The 6,000-nt window shown below is 52.4% G+C and overlaps 1 protein-coding gene across 1 annotated transcript in view; it reads right to left on the reverse strand.

Moving 5' to 3' along the window:
• Positions 1-4,351, reverse strand: part of EML1 (EMAP like 1) — a 100,455-nt gene extending 96,104 nt beyond the window's left edge. The window contains exon 1 of the mRNA XM_007944607.2: positions 4,227-4,351. The gene's annotated coding sequence lies outside the window, so the exon portion shown is untranslated. The remainder of the gene's footprint in view (positions 1-4,226) is intronic.
• Positions 4,352-6,000: the final 1,649 nt, after the last annotated feature.

Raw genomic sequence — 6,000 nt, forward strand, 5'->3', positions numbered from 1 at the left:
TGCCAGGCTGGGCCCTGGAGAGCCAACAGCAGAGACCAGGAGAGACCTTCAGGCTTGTGCAGCAAATTAGGAGAGACTCCTGAGGACCCACCAAGATCACTTACTTAACCACTGAATTGAGAATGGCTCTTATCTTTTGCTACCTGAGTCATTTCCTAGAAGGGCTGGTGGCTGGAGAATCAGATGACAGACCTGAGCCCTGAGCAGGGAACTCTCACTTCTGATCCAGGGACAGGTCCTGCTGGGTTGTCCTGTGCTAGGCAGCACAATTCTTCAATCTCTATCTAGCTCCTGACGACAGACTCACAACGCGACTTCAACACTTTGTTAAATTTAACACTTTGTTGCAATGGATCTGAATAACAGAGAAGTATATTGGAAATAATTGTTTAAAATAAAGTCAAACCAGACTGTGGTTTTCTAGTGTGGAAACCGTGCGTTCGTCCGGCACTGCCTTCGGTCAGCTACAAAGCTGTATTTCTGACAAGCGGAGTGATCTCCCGCACCACTCCAGACTGGCTGTGTGGAAGCAGGAGACCCATGCCATCTTACCTACTTGGTACCAGCGTTTCTCATGGAACTCCATGCCCGTCTTCTCTGTTCTCTGTTCTCACGGTGCTGCCCCACAGTGTCCTCCTCGGGGGCTGGGAGAATGAATTCCAGTCTCAGAGCCGGTGGGAACGTCCGGCTATCATCAACGTCAGCATCCCCACGGAGCAGGTAGGACCCAGTGTCTTCCCTTGATTTTCTGTTGCTTCTCCTCCGATTAATGGAAGCAAAGCTTTCCCCAAAGGCTCCAAACCCAGCCCTAGTTGAAGACTTAATTGGCAACACAAAGCACAGCCCAATGGGTTTCTTCCTTGGCGCCAGGTGGGAAAACACAGGAGAGGAGGAAGCACGTACCTAACCACGTACCAAACCAAGTACCACACGCTCCAACAGGCGAGGTCTGGACCCTGAGACCGAAACTCTCCTACAGGCCCAGAAACAGTAGAAATGGTGCAGAGTTATTTGAATCCTGATACTTCGAAAGCCCCACTTGCCCCTTTTTGTCTCCCAACTCTCTCCTAGTGACAGATTTGTAGAAACTGCCACAGGCTAATGAGTGAATGCCACTGTTCACGTTTCCAGCCTGCAAACGGTGGGAACTCGCATCCCGGAAGCCCAGCCGTAAACAAAATGAAGAACCACTCTGGTTCACACTGAAAGGCACGGGTCTGGACAGACCAGAACCACAGGATTCTCACTGGCAACACTATGCTGACACAGCTTATCAGGTCCTTCACACTGACTACTTCGTAAATGCACAAGGTCCCTCTACGGAGCCTGTCAGTTTCTGGGAGGAACTTTACCATCTGACGCCATTACAGGCACACACGTGCTACAAACCCACCCACTGCCGCCAAGTCCACTCTGACGCACAGTGACTCTAGAGGACAGAGTCAAACTGCCCCACAGGGTTCCCAAGGTTGTCATGTTTATAGAAGCAGACTGCCACATCCTGTTCCCGTGGAGTGGCCAGTGGGTTTGAACCACCGACCTCCTGGTTAGCAGCCCAGAACTGAACCACTGTGCCACCAGGGCTCCTTCACACACACACATAAAACATGACGGTGTTTCCTATATTTTTCTTCCCTTCTTTTCTCTCCTTGCCTGTCTCTCTTCCTTTTGATAAAATCACGGGCAGTAATCACCACGCACGAGCCCTTTCCAACAGGACTGAACAGAGTGGGAGGAGCCCAGGGCTCAGCTCACACATCACAGCCTCCAGGGCTCTGCTCACACATCACAGCCTGGTTCCTGCCCTGCAGCCCCCATCAACGGGGAGCTCTGTCCCTGAGACTTGCACTCTGCCAGGTGCCAGTGCTTGGAGTCCTCTACTTCCGCCTGCTATTCCTGCCATCATTCACTGTGGCCCCTCAGAGCGTCTAACAAGATGTACACAGTGAAGCATCAGTGAGGAATGGTTTCCAGGCGGTGAGGACATCGAGTGCTTTTGGCGAGCAGACACCAGGGCCGACTGATAGCCTGATGGGCGGCAGCAGCAGTGGAAGAGTGGGCTTTGGAGCCAGATGACCTGGCTTTCTGCCCATGACCCCCCTTCTCTAGCATGGGACCCTTGGGAAATGTACTTGACTCCTCTAAGTTTCAGATTCCTCACTGGCAAAAACGGGAAAATAATACCTACCTCGCAGGCTGCTTAAAGGACTAGTATTTGGTATCAAAGCAAACAAACAAAAACCCAGGCACTTAGGCTTTAATGATCACCCAAAACTGCCTTCTCCACCACGGCTGGTTTAAGGTGGGGGGACTGGCTCATGCCCCCTTGTCTCTCACACAATCTGCGGGCAAGAACCAGCCATGTTCCACAGCTCGGCCTTCCTCCTGAGGTTAGTTTCTGTAATCCCATTCCCTAGCTTTATCTGACCCCGAATAACTGCTTCGAGTACCAGAACTCAAAATATAATTTGCTAAGAATTCTAATAAATGCCAATGAGTCCTGGAACCATCTGCTCAGTGAAGGGCTTAGTGCACAACATCAAAGTCACTTGGGACCAACACAGAGCGACTACCCATCAATGAGCAAGAACACCTGGCATCAGCTCTTATGAAGGCACCGCGAACCACGAGCTAAAGATGACACCTCCATCTGTACTGTCACTTTCTTCTTTTTTTCTGCTTTGAAAAAGTTCCTTTCTTTTATTTAAATCCCAAATATTAAAGAGGTGTGAATTCTGAAGTTCCATTGCCTTTAAAAATAAAGGATGGGCGTCTCCTTCATTAACCACTTGCTGTATGAAAAGTCAATGCTGTGATCACTGTCCACACCTACTGATGCTCTTCAGAATCCACAGGTCATCTGGTGTCAATGAAAAATAAAAACGACCCATCAAGTATTAAACAGATGGGTGGGAGGTGAGGGGCAAGAAGCTGACTTTAAAGTTCTAAAGAGCCAAGCAGAACCAATGTCCTCAAACACGGACTGGAAGGACAAGAAACGATTTGCCAATGAAAATGTGTGCGGTGGAGGACAAGCCCTCATGCAGACACTCCACGTCGGGTCAGGAGATGTCACACCCAGTCACTGCCTCACACAGAGTCAGACACCAACTCCTGCAAGCCCGCTGGGCATCCTCAGTGCCCACGGTGTGTCCTCACATCCCATGGCTACAATGCATCTTCACGTTCCTGTCCTCGGTGTGTCCTCACATCCCCTGTCCTCGGTGTGTCCTCACGTCCCCCATCCTCGGTGTGTCCTCACAGCCCTATCCTCATGTCCCTATCCACGGTGTGTCCTCATATCCACTGTCCCTGGTGTGTCCTCACATCCCCATCCTCAGTGTGTCCCCATCCTCAGTGTGTCCTCACATCCCTTGTCCTGGGTGTGTCCTCATGTCCCCTGTCCCTCACGTCCCCTGTCCTGGTTGTGTTCTCACAGTCCATGTCCTTGCTGTGTCCTCGCGTCCCCTCTCCCTCAGTGTGTCCTCGCGTCCCCTCTCCCTCAGTGTGCCCTCACATCCCCTGTCCTTGGTATGTCCTCACATCTCCAGTCTTTGGTGTGTCCTGGGTGTGTCCTCATGTCCCACATCCTCAGTGCACCTGTGGCCATTCATATTTCCACCCACGCTCCAGGGGCTGCTGCGTTCTCGTAAGAAGCCACCAAGGTTGGGGCAGGAGGGTGTCCCACAGTCTTCCTTCACAAGCCACCACCAAGCCTGCACACTTAGCAAAGTGGCCTGGCAGGTCACAGGAGATTTTAACAGGACTTCTACGAAACGGAGGAAAGTGAGAGCACACGGTGGTGTGCCAAACACCCCCACGTGAAGCTGCCGCTCAGCGTAACGGCAGGGTAGCCTGTCGGGCGCTACAGGTAACAATTCAGGCTGGGGAGCCCCCTGCACTCTGCTGGTTCCAAGCAGGGACACAGGGACAGCAGGCTCCCCGCACGGGCTGGGCTTCCTTCCTGTTCCCAGGAGAGAACTGCAGGTGAAAACACTAGCAGGCACACTGTGCTGTGGGCCAAGGAGGTTCCAGACACACTGTGAGCAAACCCAAACCCACCCAAGCGACAAAATCACGTCGTTTCTGCTGTGGCGACACGGCGAATGCTGCACCACACGAGTGTTCACCGGACCAGTGACTGCGAAGAGTGAGCATCAGAGCTCTGCTCGTTCTGAGCACCTCTCCAGCTGTGCGCAGGGGTGCCACAGACGCGCCTCGCCTACCTTTTGGTTGCCAGCACACCAGTCTCCTTCCTGGCCCCGGAGGGGGACGCCAGAGAGCCAGCTGGTTTCTTTGGTAACACAGTGCCGTTGTTGACAGTGGTCCTTAAAGGCAGGGTCTGCACCAGCGGTCTTGCTGTAAGACAAGCAGAAAAGGACATCTGAGCTTTATCTCGCAGAGCGAAGTCAGACCCTCAGGCAGGAAGAATGGGAAAGAGTCCATTCAGACACGCCAGCAGAGGGGACAGAGGCGCAGGGCAGGGCAATGGAGGAAGGAGCAAGCTCTCAACAAACGCTGCTGGGCTACCTCGCCTAGACCCAGACCTCACGCTCCACACAAAAACTAACTCACAGTGGACCACAGACCTAAATGGGAAACTTCCAGAAGAAAACATGGGAGAAAAACCGCTGTCACCATGGGTTTGGTGGTTAAGTTTTTAGATAAACCAAAACCAAACTCACCGCTGTCAAGTTGGACCGACTCACAGTAACCCCTCCTTGGGTTTCCAAGGCGGTATCACTACAGAATTGTAAATTGCCCAACCTTCCTTCCGAGGAGTAGCTGGAAGGTTTGAACCGCCAGCCTTCTGGTTAGCAGCCAAATGCCTTAGGCAAAACCCAAAACCTAATGCAAGAAAGAAACAAGTGGCAAGTTGGACTTTGCTCAAATGAAAACACCTTTGCTCTTTGAAAGCAACTGCTAGAAGAATGAAAAGACAAGCCACAGACCGGGAGATGACATGGGGGGCTCATGCACCCCATAAACAACTCCAAACGCTCACTGACGTTGAGTCGGATCCGACTCACAGCAACCCCTCCCTGCGTTTCGAGGTGGTATCACTACAGAAGGAGATTGAGAACTCGGCAATTCCAAGAGTAAAAACCAAACCACCCCATTCTAAAAATGGGCAGAAGGTCTAAACAGACACTGCAGCAAAGAAGACAGAGACGGCAAGGAAGACATGGGGAGATGCTCAGGACCCGTGCCTTCATGGAGACACACACTCAGACAACGAGACACCTCTGCACGCCCATTGGGGTGCAGACATCGGAAACCAGGGGCCCAGTGCCCACCGCTGGCAACAGGTGACCCACGTGCCCTGTCAGTCACCGCAGATGGCAGTGCAGGATGGCGCAGCTGCGCAGAGGACGGGTCGGCAGTTTCTTGGAAAGCTAACGGTCTCACCGTGTGCCCAGAGACTGCAGATCTGGGGGTTTACCCTCGTGATTTGAGAGCTGAAGACCCCATAAAACCCGTGTCAATGCTTACAGCCACTGCATCCACACCAAGAGCAGTCAAGATGCCCAGAACAGACCAGTGGGTAAGCACTGCGGCACCCGGACGCCACGGCACACGACATAGTGATGAAGAGAAACGGCCCAATCCACATAGCAGGGAGGAAGCTCACACGTATATGGTTAAGTGGAGAATCCCAGTGACCCACGTGACTTCTGGAAAGGTAAAACTCTGGAGACAGAAAACTGATGAGTAGTTGTTCGAGGTTTGGGGAGAAAGGGGGGCTGTAGAGGTGAGGCACAGGAGACCGGCGAGGGCAGTGAAACTACTCCGTATGCCGGCGTGGTGGTGGAGAGGTGACACTTCAAATCCCACAGAACCCATGGCATGAAGCGTGAACCTTACTGAATGCAGATCTTTTGAAAAATCAACTAGAGGGTCCAGGGATGCCAGGACGCTACGCAAACTGACAGAAGAATTTCATCGTATTTGGACCGTGTGCTATAGCCCCACTGAAGGGAATGGAGGCAAAAGGTTCTG

This window comes from Orycteropus afer, unplaced genomic scaffold, assembly GCF_000298275.1.
Source record: "Orycteropus afer afer isolate SDZICR_OR568_19922 unplaced genomic scaffold, OryAfe1.0 scaffold00128, whole genome shotgun sequence".
In the NCBI taxonomy this organism is placed as follows: Eukaryota; Metazoa; Chordata; class Mammalia; order Tubulidentata; family Orycteropodidae; genus Orycteropus; species Orycteropus afer.